This window comes from Rattus norvegicus, chromosome 7 (genome assembly GCF_021556685.1).
Source record: "Rattus norvegicus strain SHRSP/BbbUtx chromosome 7, alternate assembly SHRSP_T2T, whole genome shotgun sequence".
Taxonomy (NCBI): domain Eukaryota; kingdom Metazoa; phylum Chordata; class Mammalia; order Rodentia; family Muridae; genus Rattus; species Rattus norvegicus.
In genome coordinates this window covers 39804093-39820077 of record NC_141540.1, presented here as the reverse complement: position 1 = coordinate 39820077, position 15985 = coordinate 39804093, and the positions used below count along the sequence as shown (strand labels likewise).

At 43.1% G+C, this 15985-nt stretch overlaps 1 pseudogene; it reads left to right on the top strand.

The window, feature by feature from the left end:
- The first annotated feature begins 393 nt into the window (after positions 1 to 393).
- On the top strand, positions 394 to 1175 carry LOC148004629 (proteasome subunit alpha type-4 pseudogene; annotated as a pseudogene).
- Positions 1176 to 15985: the final 14810 nt, after the last annotated feature.

Sequence of the window (15985 nt, the reverse complement as noted above, 5' to 3'; positions counted from 1 at the left end):
TGGGTGTGGGGAATCGAACCTGGGTCCTCTGGAAAAGCAGCCAGCGCTCCTCTGCCAAGCCACCTCTCCAGAGCCCCAACAGTAGGTCAGAGGACAACTCACAGTTGTTGGTAGCCATCAGACTTGGCAGCAGGCCCTTCCAGGGAGTTGGTAAAGTGTTCTAGTCACACTAGTGTTAAAACGTTTGTGTGAATGTTATAAAATTGAGTGAAAATAATTTCTTTTTCAAAATCTATTCCTAGTCCAGTTTGTAAAATGAAGGCAATAGGATTGGGTATCCAAGCAGAAAGGGCAATGTAAAGAGTAGCAAATAGGTCAGTTCTCCAGCTGAGGAGAGGGCGTGCATCTGCACCCTCTCGTTCTTCCTCCAGAATTACAGGAAGTTCAGAAGCTATGTCTCGATAGGGCTCCAGGACCACAGTATTTTCTCCAGAAGGTTGCTTACCTATACCATGTAGAATATGCCATGGAAGTTATTGGGAATTTTAGCCAGCAATAGAGTTTTGCATGCAGTAGAGAGGAGCAACATCCGTAAGCTTGATGAAGTCTTTCTTTCCTGAAAAAATGTGTAAACTCACTGAGGACGTGGTTTGCAGTGTGGTGGGCACGACATCTGATGCTAACATTCTCAGTAATGAGCTAAGACTTATTGCTCGGAGGTATTTATTACAGTACCAGGAGCCAATTCCATGTGAGCAGTCGTTTACAGCCCTGTGACATTAAACAGGCGGATGCACAGTTGGGAGAAATAGCCTTTGCTGTTCCTTTGCTGTGTACTGGCTGGGGTCAGCACTGTGCCTTTTAGCTCTATTAAGAGCGACCCCAGTGGAGAGCCACATGCATTGGAGACAGCAGTGCTGGGGCCGTGTCAGTGTTGAAACCACACTTACAAAGCAGGAGGAAGGACTCTGAGGTCAGCACCCGCTCTCACTATCAAGGTGGTGATAAGACAGAGGGTGTTAGTAAACTCAGCTGAAGAAGAAGCAGCCACCCTAACAAGAGAGAATGGAGTGGTGGTGGTCACGGTCCTTAAGCAAAAGGAAGTACGAAGAGGAAGAAGCGAAACCTCAGCGGGAGAAGGAAAAGGAGTGGAAAGGGTAAACAGACAGAATAGTGGATCTTATAACTCCTTAGAGGTACCAGTTCTGTTAGAAGCTGTCCTGGCTTTCCACCCCAGAAAGGCTTCCTTGTTTTTTCTTTTTAAGTTGCCCATCAGGGAACTAGGGCATCACACACTGAATTGGGTCTTTGTCCAGCTGGATACTTTATTGTAATGATAGACATCTTTATAAACATCTTATTATTTTTAAAAAAGATTTATTTATTAATTATATATAAATACGCTGTCGCTGTCCTCAGACACACCAGAAGATCTCATTACAGATGGTTGTGAGCCACTATGCGGTTGCCGGGATTTGAACTCATGACCTCTTGAGCAGTCAGTGCTCTTAACCACTGAGCCATCTCTCCAGCCCTAAACATCATAATCTTAACACATGCAACTCTATGGAATAAAACAGAAAGATCGAAAACACAGACTAGTGAACAGAAGAGAATAAAGGTTACTAAAAATTGACAATGTGACCCTTTTCTCCAAAGGGAACATTTAGGTTCTCCATTTTTTTTTTTTAATTGTATCAAAGAAAGGAAGTCTGATACAAGCTTGTCAGAAATACCAACTTTGTTGCTAACTTTAAAGCATGATTACTTTTCAAGTTTATACCGAATAAAACTACTTCTGTTGAAAAATTTTTATATTGACTTATATTAAAAGTTTTACAAAGATCAAGATATGCTATGAAATTGAAAGAATGAGGCTTGTAAGTGAAATTAAATGGTTAAAAAAATGTTTCTGGGGGCTGGGGATTTAGCTCAGTGGTAGAGCGCTTACCTAGGAAGCGCAAGGCCCTGGGTTCGGTCCCCAGCTCTGAAAAAAAAAAAAAGAACCAAAAAAAAAAAAAAAAAGAAAGAAAAATGTTTCTGAGTCAGAGTCAGCCAGTGTTGAACTCTAGAATGTCATACCCAGAGTTACGTGGGAGTACTTTAGAGAATAAGACTTTAATATACTGAAAATATAAATTACTGTAGTTTCTGAGTTTTGACTTTCATGTGTTGCCGATTTTGAGTTTTCTAAATAAATAGTAACCCACCACAACCTCACTTCCTCTATCTCCCTATCTCTCCCGAAGCTGGGACAAAACTGTTCACTTCCTCACTACCCTTCCATGAAAGACCACTTTTGGGTTTTAGTGGCCATTTATACTTAGTGTGTGGGATGCTCCTTTAAATGCTATGAAGGCTGGTCAGTTTTCTTACTGGCGAGGTGATACCCCAACCTGTGGAACACATTCTTGATGAAACCACCAGAGGGCACTGTGACACAGCGTTCAGCCTGAACTGCTTTACCCTGTTGTGACTTTGAAGTGCCAGATCAGCAGAGAATTTGAATATTCCTGCTTGAGAAAGGGTGGTTTGATTGTCGCCGCCGGCAGTCGTTCTACTAGTCCATCATTAAGTATTTATAAAACTGCTGGTTGTGAGAAGATCTGCTTTCTAGTTGGCCAATGCAGAGGTCCTTGAGATTGGTGGTACTTGCTGAACATCAACTGTGCTATCTAATGACATTTCCCAACCATGCGTGTGACTCACTACCATTTTTTTAAAGACTGAGCTTATGTAGAAAACACTGACTTACTCAAAGATAACATTGTTAACTTTTTCTGTACTTTCATATATATAATATATATTATATATTTTAAAGATTTTTTTTTATGTGTCTTTGCATGTGTCGGTGTACCACGTGGGTGTCTGGTGCCCTTGTATCTCCTGGGACTGTAGTTACACAGTTGGGAACTGACTCTTGGGTGCTAGGAATTGAACTCAGGTCCCCTGGGAGAGTAGCCCGTGCTCTTGATTACTGCGTCATCTCTCAAGCCCTTGTTCTTTCTTTTGTTTTGTTTTTAATTTTAAATGGTGTGTGTGTGTCTTTCTGTGTTTTTGAGTCTGCGTCTCTCTCTCTGTGTGTGTGTGTGTGTGTGTGTGTGTGTGTGTGTGTTTGTCTTTCTGTCTGTGGTTTTGAGTCTTCGTCTCTCTCTCTCTCTCTCTCTCTCTCTCTCTCTCTCTGTGTGTGTGTGTGTGTGTGTGTGTGTGTGTGTGTGTGTGTGTGTATTTTGTTGGGGATTGACCTCAGGGCTTTACACATGTTAGGTAAGCCCTGTACCACTGAGCTGCCTCCTCACATAACAAAGGGTATCCTAAGGGTTTTGTGACTCCTTCCTTTGGTCACACAAATCCCCAGCTTCCTTTCCCCCCCCCCCCCCCCCCCCCCCCCGGAGCTGGGGACCGAACCCAGGGCCTTGCGCTTCCTAGGTAAGCGCTCTACCACTGAGCTTGAGAGCGCTCCAGTCCCAGTCATCAAAGGTAAGAGGACACAGCAGTTAAGACTCTTCGTTTCTGGAGACAAGAAACCCATCTGTCAACACTGGAGTCCAGCAATGGGAGTCTGCTGGAGGTGGATTCAGGACTGTGGGACAGTGAAGCTGGACCGTGGGGACAAGTCAGCTGAGGACTTGGTTCTAACCAGTAGGCTTGCTTTTCATCTTTTGTGGTTGTTGTAAACCTTTATTCAATATATGAAGGGCCAGTGTTCAATTCTCTCTACCATATGGGATCTGGATACTGAACTTGGCAGGCTTGATTTCCTCTACCTCCTGAAGCATTTGCCAGTTCCCCCACTCCTGGTGTGTGTGTGTGTGTGTGTGTGTGTGTGTGTGTGTGTGTGCCCTGGTGTGGCGTGAGGGTCAGAGGACAAACTTGAGTCAGTTCCAGGATTGAACTCAGGCCATCAGGCTTGTATATCAAGCACGTTTACCCATCAGCCAGTTCACAGCCCCATGGTTAGGCATCTTCTTTTGTTGTTTTTGTTGAGACAAGGTCTCATACTGTAGCAGGCCCAGAACTTGCTGTGTAGGCCAGGCTGGCCTTGAACTCAAGTGAGCCACCTGCTTCCGTTTCCTGAATGCTGAGTTTGAAGGCGTGTGCCACTATGCCGGGCCGTTAGGCATCCTCTAGTGTGGTTGTTTCCTACTAAGCTGTAACCTTCACATTGGGATGGATGACCTTGTCTACTAATGTGTCCTGCAGGGTTCCTAGGCCTGACACTGCCTGGTCTCTTTATCATCCCAACATAGTTTTGTAAAAGCAAACTGCCTTGGCCCGGAGGATTTTAATGTAAGAAGTCCCTGTGGGATTCAGGATGGAGATGTAGCTACAAAATTCCCGAGACTGGGGGATTTGAGACTGCTTATTTATGTGTTTTCTTGAGCATAGAATGTGGAGTCTTTAAGCTGCTTATTAAAATATGTCTTCCCTCGGCTCTCTTGTTCTTTGTTCCCTTGCTCTTCCCCTCTTCCTCTTTGTCCCTTCTCTCCCCATGCCCCTTCCTCTTCCCTCCACATGCTCTTGGCTGGCCTTCTCCCTTCTTCTACTCTTCTCTCATTAAACCTTTCCACGTGGGGGAAAATATATCTTTCCTCAACTTTACCTGCCTGCAGCTCACCACCTCGTAACATTAAAGCTGAAATAATATTCATATGCAAAATGGCTTCCATATGTTCTAGGAGACACCTTTACCTTTAATTCCAAGTGTGTGTGTGTGTGCGTGTGCGTGTGTGTGTGTGTGTGTGTGTGTGTGTGTGTGTGCGTGCGCGCGCGTGCGCGCCCGCCCGCCCATGGAAGACAGAAGTGAACACCAGATTCCCTGGTTCTGCATTTACAGAAAGCAAGCTGAGTTGAACTTGGGTCCTATGGGAGAGCAGCAAGTGCTCTTAATCACTGAGCAACCTCTCCAGCCCTAATTATAAATATTGTTAAGAAAAAGGCTGGGCAGCGTTGGCACATGCCTTTCGTTCCAGCATTTGGGAGGGAGAGGCAGGTGGATCTCTTGAGTTGGAGGCCAGCATGGTCTACAAAGCAAGCCCCAGGAAAGCCAGGGTTACACAGAGAAACCCTGTCTCAAAAGAACCAACCAACCAACCAAGAATTTTGCCAGCAATCGATGCTGATTTTCTTCATGAAAGTCATTCTGACTCAGATTGCGTGAAATCACAATGTAGGAATGCTTGTTTGTTTTTGTTTGTTTGTGAGACAGGATCTCTCACAGTGCAGGTCTCCACCCTCAAGTGCTGGGATTCCAGGTGGGGGATCTGGATCCGGGCCAGCTTCAGTGTAGTTCTGATTTGCATTTTCTTGATGGTTAAGAATGCCGAACATTTTCTCAGGTGTTTATTGGCCTTTTTAAAAGATTTGATCGGTATCTCTTCTGTTCATTTGCCTGCCAGTCGGTTGGCTTATCGTTCTTTGACTGCTTGTCATATATTCCAGATATTAGCTCCTTATCAGACGAGCGCTATTCTGCTTTTCTCATTTTGCAGGCTGTGGCTTTTTCGATTGTTTCTTTCGCTGTGTGGAAGCATTTTAATTTAGTCCCCTTTATAAATTCTTCATCTTATTTCCTCTACTATTGGGGTCTTACTGAGAAAGTCGGGCCAGTGAGAGCGCTCAGTGAGTTAAGGCACTTACTGCTCAAGCCTGGCAAACCAACAGTGTTTCCCGGAACCCACATCGAGGTGGAAGGAGAGAATCCACAGAGGAAGTTACAATCTGCACTGCTGTCTACATGACCCTGATTTTTCTCTAGTGATGTAAACCCTACTAATACAAGTCTGTGTCCTTTACTCCACTATTAGTCTTATTATAGCGTTTCTGGAGGTCAAATGCAGTGCTTCTATGGCTTGTAATTCTCAAACAATCCTGCCCCTGAAACTACAGATGAAATGGACTCCATTTCACAAACGACAGCTCTTTAGATATTTTAAAACATTTGTCAGACCTCCTTATATTTCTTATTCATTTTTTTTGGACCGATTATCCATATGGTATGTTCTTCAAACCTCCTCTCTCTTGGCCGCCCCTCTTTGAGCCTCTGCATTCATTCATTCTTTTAATAGCATCTCTCTGAAAATGCGTTATCCAGATCTGAGCACGATTTTCTTGCACAGGACGCTTTCGTTGTGCTAATGGTGCCAATAACACGTTAAGGTTTTTTTTTTTTTAAGTAGTCCTGTCATCCAGCAGATCCTCACTGAGTCATAATATCCTAAGAGGGAATCAGAATACCAAAAGAGGCTCTAAATTCAGACGATTCTCTATGCAAATATACTTTCTGCCCTTCTTGGTTCCTTGCTGGGAAGAAAGGAGAACATTTATTTGCATTGCTAACCACACTGATTTTTATTTTTGCCATGTAATGTTAGCACACAGCTGTCGATACCACCAAGGAGGAATTTTAGCAGGGGATGACGCATTTAGAAACCTCATTCTTGCTAAAGGGTGGATAGAGGAGGGCAGATTGGAACAGGAGCAAGACGGAATGCCAGGGACACCATTCCTTGACACAGTGATTAGGAGGACAACTGGCAATGGCCGGGATTAGGAAAGGAGCAGAGAGGATGAAAAGAAGCTGGATTTTGGAGAGACATAGTATTGTGAGCAGGACCTGACCACTAAGTTGTACAGGAATGAAGATGAGTGATAATTGACGAGACAGCATGAGACACACTCACACACACACACACACACACACACACACACACACACACACTCAAACTCATAAACACACACACACACTCTCACATACAATCACATACACTCACTCAGTTACACACTCACACATTCATATACATATATTCTCACACACACATACAATCACATACTTATACTCACATACACTCACATGCTCACACACACACTCACACTCAGATACACACTCACACAGTCACATACTCAGAATCATATACACTCAGATGGTTACACACAATCATATACACTCACACTCACACACTCGCTCACAGTTACTCATATGCATTCTTACACACTAATACACACTCACACACATATAATAATCACTCACACACACAATCACATACACTCACAGTTACACGCACACACTTATACACTCACATCACATACTTACAATCACAACTCACACTCACACCTATACACTCAACACAGACACAGAGACACACACACACACAGCTCTTGACATCCAGATGACCCAGCATTGACAGTGAGGCCTAGGTCTTTCCTGTTGGGCATAAGATCTTACAGAATCCCAACCTCTGGGCAATGTCTCCGGGACCTGCGTGAAATGAGACCACCTAAGTTCACTTCACGATTTACCTAGCATATTTAAGAATAGAATTACTGCGCCAACCGAAAGATGACTACCATCCTTCTCTCAGGAAAAATGAGCCCGGGCTACAGCTTTACCCTTGCTTTCCTCGGAGATAAGGTTTGTTAGGATTCTCATTCATAAAATACCCCTGCGCTCTGACTGTATTCAGTCTGGAGCAAGACCTGCTTCCTTACATGCTGTACACTGCACCCAACCTTATCCCAAAAGCTATCCCAGTTTTCCTGCACATTCTTCTGAGATACCTCAAGGTTGTCCATGTTCACTGTTCTCTTTTGCTGTGTTGAGTGATAAACTCTGTAGCAATAAATAATATAAAATAGATATGGGGCACCAAGCACCACCCCAGGCTACCTTCTGTTACTCTCTGTCTCTGGTGGTCTCTCCGCCTCCATGGCTAGCCCCATGTTGATGCTGGCTACTCTCTGCTGTGAACGCTGTTCACAAGCCCTTTATCCACCCCCTGTGGTTATAGTCACAACTCCCAGCATCCTGGTGAAATCAAAACTCGACAAGCTCTTTTTCAATGCCCAATCACAGGCCTTGCCTTATCTTGTGCCTGCCCTCACCTGCGTATAGACATCAATCCACATTTCACCCTCTCTGTCTAATTAAAAAAGAAACTTTTCTCTCAGATGTAAGCTGAGCACAATTATTACCATCCTGTAATCTATAAAGTATAAGAGATGCCTACACCCAGTCCATCATTTTTGTCAATTAAATAGAACACTCTGTTATCTATCCTAGCTTAAGAAAGGATATGTCTTGGCTAGTTTGTATACGATCTGAAAACTATCCAATTAAATATGCATTCTCAATGTTAATTAGCCTGGGTGGGCTATGAGACTACAATTAGTCTTCAACCCTGTCAGAAATCTGAGAATGACCAATACTATAATGAAAATATTGGAGGCTTAACACAGCTTCCAGAACTGAGACAAGTTGTAGAGACAACTGCCTACCTATACAATCATCTGTTAGCAACACATAAGAGCATCAGACTTCAGCCTTCTGCCCCAGGATCATCCGACAGACCTTTGTAACACAGAAATTTGAAGGACTGATTATTCTGACTTGGCAGAGATTATCAGTTGACTATTCTGCACACTGTGTTCTTTTCTGGATGGTAATTTGTCTGTAAATGGAATAAGCAATTTCTGCCCAGTGGCTACCTAGCCACAATGTAATACTTCACCTGGAGGTAGAGACTCTCAATTTCCTCTTTGAATCCACAAAAGGAGAGCTGCTAGGAGCAGATATGTCTCAACAACAAAAGAATAAATAACATTAATGTCAAATTTTGTGGATTTCTGATGTTTTTGAAAACCATCTATCTATATAAAGTAATCTGGACTGTTTTCTGTTAACTACTCTTAGCTATTTCTAATAAGTTATCTAGAAAACGCCCTAATAGTAAACTCAGAGCCATGAATTCGCTATCTGGCCCTTAACTCATGCTTAATCATCTCAGATCAGTACGTAGTAGTAGTTATAGGACTGGGTCTAAGCCTTGAATTCTTAAGTGTGTTGTATATGCACAATGCCTATATGAGAGTGACAATATCAATCTCAATTTTATATCAATAAGAAATTCATACAAATGAAACCTTAAATTTGTATCAAATAAATTCTGTACTAATGTAAGATATTATAACTTCAACTTAGTAACAAATATAAGTATTTCTACCAAATGAGATTATGGCTGTACAATCAATTCTAGTTAATTTCTCCCTGTTAAGTTATGGCCATTTGTAAATTCTCCAGAAAAACAACCTCAGAACAACCTCTCTTAGCTGCCCAAGTCCAGGACATTGAGTCAACGACTCTTCACAACTTCTTCAGGCTGAATATGGGTGTTGAGATATCTTGAATGGGGGCTGGTGGGGGGAGTGTTGGGAAAATGGGGGAGCTGGCCAGGCCTTAAGAAGGCCACACCAACAATCACTTTAGTCTCTGATGTTTGTCCTGACTGGATCCAGCTGAAAGTCCCTGGGTTCAGGAGCTCCAGCAGGTCAGTTCAGCATGTCTGACGATAAGACTCACCAAAGCCGTACATTCTGTAATATATAAACCTCAAAATAAAATTTTAGTATCATCAAGATATCTACATGGATTGTATCAGTCTGTGTAGGGTGTACAGAGTGGTTAGGATTAAATTCCTCTCTTTCTTTCTTTCTTTCTTTCTTTCTTTCTTTCTTTCTTTCTTTCTTTCTTTCTTTCTTTCTTCTCTTGAAACTAGTTGTTCCAGGTGTCTCCCTCTATCAAATCTGATCCATATAGCTCTGGAAGATGTCCAGAGCCTAATCACCTTTTCTAAAAAGGCAAAGACAAAACCTTTCTCCCAAATCAGCATTTCCTTTAGTCGACAACCAGAAAAGCTTGTATCTTGTATTCTCTTCCAGAAAATTAATATAACCACAAAACTCAAAATTACAACCATTTTGAAAATTAAAGTAATTCAATATAAATGAAGTAAACTAAACAATAGTGTATGAGCCTATTTTTAGGCCTGTTCTAATTTGTCATGTCAGGATATTAACTCATAATTCCCATGGAGCCCACAAACAAAGAATCCGAGTTTCCTGCAGACTTTAATATACCATCTTTAAAGTAAACTTCCACTATATCTGCCTATAGGAAGTAGGCAGCTTTTATTTCTTATGTTCTCTGCTTGAAGCCATTGCATTTTCCCCTGTACTTGTTGTGAACTGCGGGTAGACTTTCCAGCATGACTTGGGCAAAATCTGTATTCTCTCCTTCTAACTATAAAAACAATTTAACCACTTCTATTAATACCTGCTAATAAGAAGCAGGCAGCTTGCCAAACCAGAGTTTTTACCCAAAATCCTTGTTGAGCCCAGGTTAGAGAGAACAGAACATGAGTATCCTGAAAGACTTATCAGAGCATTGTATCTGCTAAGCTCTCTACCTGGAGCCTCAGACCTCCACTCTCTAACAACATCTATAATATGTGTCTGTTGTACACTCTGCCTGGTGCTACAGACTTCTATTTCCATCTTAGTTCCGAATTGTGGGCGAAATTTCCCACATGATTTGGACAAACTCTGTATATAAATCTATTCTAAAAGCAAATAAGCCAGTCTTTAAATTAAGCCACACACTCTTTGGCCCAGAGCGGCCTGTTTCTTTTCACAGCGGGGGGACCTAGAGTCTGTGAGCAGAGATTCCCCACTTGAGTCTAAGAGACTCTCTCACTTAGGGACAAAACTCTAATTCTCAGGCTGATAATATTAAATATTTTGTGGATTCTTGCCTAACACGTTGATTCACCACCGGTTTCGGTAAATAATATAAATAAAAAACAAGACACCAACCCATGCTATCACTGGCACCATACGGGCCACATGGCATCTGTGGGTATTTTCATTTAGTTTAGCCAAACTCTCTGGCCAGAGTTCTCAAAACGTTTTCACCTGACTTGCTAACTCGTTCAGCTCCACGTGTGTTCCTGATCATCTGTGGTTGAAGAGTACGGACACAAGGATAATGTCTCTAATGTTGATAAGGCTGTATAGAATTATCATATAGGAATAATAGAATAAAGGCTATGTTGTAGCTCTTCAACATAGAGCTTGCTATTCTCCAATAGATGTTACCTTGTTTCCATTGATATGATTATTGTTCATTGATACAGGTTTAGGGTTTTCATTGGTATAAATCTTTGTGTTGATACAAGCCCTCAATTAAATGTTTCCTTTTATAAGCTGCCTAGGTCATGATGTTTCTTCACAGCAATAGAACAGTAACTAAGATATTATGTAAGTAACCACCGAGGACAAATGTTCAATTCTTGGGTTCCTGGTGAAATGATTTTAGTCAGCATTTAGCTATGCTGAGAAGATGGCTTGTGAGCATCTCAGCCCATCCTGAATTTTTGGGCTAAATGGAGAAGCAGTTGCAGGTGTCAGTCTTCATCAGACTGTTCTCTAGTTGACTGTCGCCTCAGTTCTGGTTCTGCAAAGGTGGTCTGAGTGGGTCCTTACGATCGGAGGATGATATCACCGACGTGTGATCTTTCTGTGAGATTTTGCTATTCTGGGACTGGAAGGTGGGAGAAGGTGTAGGGGAACTTTACCTTGTCAGGGTGAGAGACAGGGCAGTCCAAAGGCTGATAGGGAGACGCTGAGTCACTCTAACCTATATACGTGTCTTCAGTTCCTTTCTTTTCTTTTTTTTTTTAATCCAGAGATAAACTGTAGCTGTCTTTTGCTACTTTGTGGGTTCTTCTTTCTCCTACTTTTTCTATCCTTTCCAACACTTTTAACGCCCTAACACTAGCTAAGAGAGAAAGAAAGGACAGAAGGAAAGGGGGAGATGATATCCTCAGAGTGATTAGGGAGTTCCTTGGGACAAGTTTGATCTCTGCCTCCATTAGGATATCTAATTTCTTCTTTCTTCTTTTGCATAACTACTTAACAAACCACAACTAACAACAACCAGCACCAAACAACCGACAACCGATACCCTACCCTGACTCTCCAAGCTCTAGCACTGTACTCTGTGAAAAGTCCCCAGGATTCCAAACATCACACAATCGCAGAAACTATCTGCCTCTGATAAAATCACACCCCTGCTAGAGCATGAGGCAAATCATAGTCAACTGCCAATTGTTTGGATAATCTGATGCATCTCCATATCCCCACACCTGGGATTTTAAAGAAACCAAAATTCCAAAATTGTCACTACAACAGGGTTTCTCTGTGTGGTGCTGGCTCTTCAAGAGCTCTGTAGAACAGGTTAGCCTTGAACTAATAGAGACCCATCTGCCTCTGCCTCCAGAGTGCTGGGGTTAAAGGCGTGCCTCACACTGCCAGGCTTTGTGTGCGTGTGTGCGCACGCACGTGTGTGTGTGTGTGTGTGTGTGTGTGTGTGTGTGTGTAAGAAAGAGAGAGAGAGAGAGAGAGAGAGAGAGAGAGAGAGAGAGAGAGAGAGAGAAAGAGTTTTAAGATGAAGGCTCATTCAAAATGAAGGTCCAGGTCCAGATGCCAGGCTAGCCCTCTGCTCTTCCTTACTTTGTGGGCCTAGGAAAGAAGTGTTACTTTATAGCAAAAGCAGTTTTAAGTAACAAGTATGACTACAGCTCTCACCTTTCAAGCCAACACACTCACAAATAAAGGTTGAGGGGTTTCATATAACAATGGAAGTTGGTAGGAGCCAAGACTGCTGAATAAGAAAAAGAAAAAGAAAAAGAAAAAGAAAAAGAAAAGAAGGCTGAAATCAGAGTACTAAGAAAGATCAGGTATGTTTACAAGACAGGGAAGATGTCCTAGCAGGAGTTGTCTGAGGAATCAGAATCAAGGGTGATGGCCAGAAGTTGAAGGACTGAGCTTCTAGGCGGATGGGCTTGGTGATGTCAGACACAAGCTGGAAGTCAGGCGAGACGAAGCTCCCCTGCAACTGTCTGGCGTTACGTTTGCGCATCCTTTCATCCTGCCCCATGATAAGTTGTAGAGACATGCTTCTGGCCCTAGCTCTGGAATCAGCCTTTTTTTTTCCCCCAAGGAGTCCTGCTTCTTTTTAGTGGAAATCAGAATTTAGAAAGGAGATTGGGTCCCTATTTTCTTTTGAAGAATCTTCCCTATTTAAAAACAAAACAAAACAAAACAAACAAATAAACAAAAAAAAAGCTGTGGTTATAGCTGACTGTGATGAACACACCCTTGATCCCAGCTCTTGGGGGGCAGAGGCAGGCAGATCTCTGTGACTTCCTGGTCTACATAGTGGTCTACATAGTGAGTTCTAGGACAGCCAGACCTGTCTCAAAAACAAAACAAAATAAGAAAAAAGCAAAACCCAAAAAGCTGTGGCTCTATCGGATCCAGAGAGCAGGGAAGGAGAGGGTGAAAATGTGTGCACGATAAAGGGGAGTCCCAGGGGATGATTATAGGGCTCAGTGAGTGGAGGAATTGCCTCAAAAGCCTGGAGGCCTGGGTTTGAGGCCGAGCAACACATAAGCCAAACATGGTGATGCACACCGAAATCTGGGAAGAGGAAGGATCAGCAGTTCAAGGCCATTCTCAGCTACATAGCGAGATCAAAGCCAGCCAAATTGTTTGGTCCTGTTGTGTCTTCTTCATCTTCCTCCTCTTCCTCCCCCTCTCACTCCCTCCTCCTCTCCCTCCTCCTAAGACAAGTAAAACAGAGATCAGACTGAGAGGTGAAGCTCAGTTTACTGAGCACCAGAGTACTGAAGGGAACTCCTGAGGTCTCAGGACAGGGAGATACTGTATTTTAAAGAATATAGCCACCTGGGAAACATTTGGGCATCTGCCTGTGCCAAGGATTTACCCTAGCCTCTGAGTTCTCCTAATGCAGTAACTGTTTATTAATGAGAACATTTTTGCTGACTTATTATTCATCAATATCGAGTAGCAAACTTGAGGTTTGATATGAACACCTCTAATTCTAAGGACCCCGTTTTTCATTCTTCTAGAAAACGCCCATTTCCCTTGCATCCATGTCCAGGGGATCCCTACCTCCTAGCATATACTTGGTTAAGCTGAAGCAAAGTAGTCATGGCATATAGCCGACCTGAACCAAGCCCAGTGTCTTTTTTTTTTCTCCCATTAATTCGTTTATTTTTTCACTATACATCCTGATCACAGCCCCCTTCCTCTCAGTCACCACCCTACCCACAGCTTCTTCTGCCAGGCCCCCTTCCCTTATCCTCTGAGAAGGGGGAGAACCCTCTACCCCACCCTGCCTGGATACCAACTGACCCGCAGTCCAGTGTCTTAGTGTTGAGCATGTGACCTGGGCAATGCGAGCCCTCCTTCGGGATTTGAAAAGACTGAGCTGGGCCAACGGGCATCTTTTCTCTCTGAGACAGACGGGGGAGATGGGACAGCAGATTTACTCGTGGCACAGGCCCTGAGAAGAAAGCAGGTGCGACGGAAACAAGCAGATGAAAAGAGAAGATTCTGGAGCTAGGGAGAGGGCTCAGCGGGTGAAGTGCTTGTCACACAAGGATGAGGACCTGAGGTCAACTCCCCAGAGCCAATATAAGACCGATTCGGGGATTGAGGGGGCAAAAAGACCGATTCAGCAATCCATTCATCTTTAACCTTATCATTCCTTCAGACGGATGGGAGGTAGGGACAAGAGAAACCCCGAAGGCCCGGGCTTGCTATGCAGCAGCAGCGGAAGCAGCAGAAAAAGTCAACAAGGGACCCTGGTCTCTAAGACGTGGGAGGTGAAAACCAACACCTGAGGCTGTCCTCTGACCTGCACACACCTCACAGTATATGCATACACACGTGCACGTGCATGCACACGCACACGCAGTCAGGCACGCATGCACTCGAATGCGAACACAGGAGAGGGAGAGGAGGGTGGGGTGAGAGAAGATTCCAGATGGCGAAGATAACTGCGTTTTTTGTCTGTAAGTCACACAAGTCTCCCCACAGACATTCCCTTTTGCCTACGCTGGTTTGACTCGGGTTTCTGTTACAATTTTTTCCAGTAGAGAAATATCACTCCTTCAGTGGCTTCTTTTAAGCCTGGTTTTAATTTACATGGTCAAAAGTTAATTTTGTTTTTATTGTTAAAAGTTAACTTAATTTTAATAAGTGTCCCCAACATCTCATTCAAAATGGCAAAAACAAAGTGACCACAAATGACTTGCCTTTCGCCTAGTAAAAGCAGCAGATGTTCAAAATGACTCGTGCTTTATATGTAATATTGGGCTACATCTATTTAGGCAGGTCCCAAGTGTCCTTTTTTTTTTTTTTTTTTTTTAAAGATTTATTTATTTATTATATATGAGTACACTGTAGCTGTCTTCAGACACACCAGAAAAGGGCATCAGAACTCATTACAGATGGTTGTGAGCCACCATGTGGTTGCTGGGATTTGAACTCAGGACCTCTGGAAGAGCAGTCAGTGCTCTTAACCACTGAGCCATCTCTCCAGCCCTTTTTTTTTTTTTTTAAAGATTTATTTATTTATTATATATAAGTACACTGTAGCTGTCTTCAGATACACCAGAAGAGGGCATCAGATCTCTTTACAGATGGTTGTGAGCCACCATGTGGTTGCTGGGAATTGAACTCATGACCTCTGAAAGAGCAGTCCGGTGCTCTTAACCGCTGAGCCATCTCTCCAGCCCCCCCCCCCCCTTTTTTTTTTTTTTTTTTTTTTTTGATAGACAGCTTTAGTCTAAAGCAGTGGGTCTCAACCTTCCTAGCACCATGACACTTTAATACAGTTCTTCGGATTATGGTGACCCCAACCATAAAATTATTTTTGTTGCTACTTCATAACTATAATTTTACTACTATTATGAATCATAATGTAAATATCTGATATGTGGGACCCCTGTAAAAGGCTCATTTGCCCCCCCCCCCCACACACACACAAAGGGTTTCAACCCACAGGCTGAGAACCACTTGTTTAAATCATGGTTTGATTCCTCCTCTCCCTACCCCACCATTGTCATTCAAACACTTTCTTCAGTAAACAGGAAAGGTATCTCTGGTAAGAGAAATGATGTTTCACCCCTCCCCCGCCCTTTCTGTTTGTTTCATATAAAGTTCCAAGTGCCTCCCCAAGTTCACGCTTTGTCTAACCAAGACTTATTTCCACAGGTCTGTCTGTCCCTGCTTATTTTCCTCTCGCCAAGCTCTTCAGGCTGAAAGGAAACCTGATCCTCGTGTTTACCCAGATACACTCTGTTTTCAAGGACAGCTGTCCCGAGGTGACTAATGGTCTGAG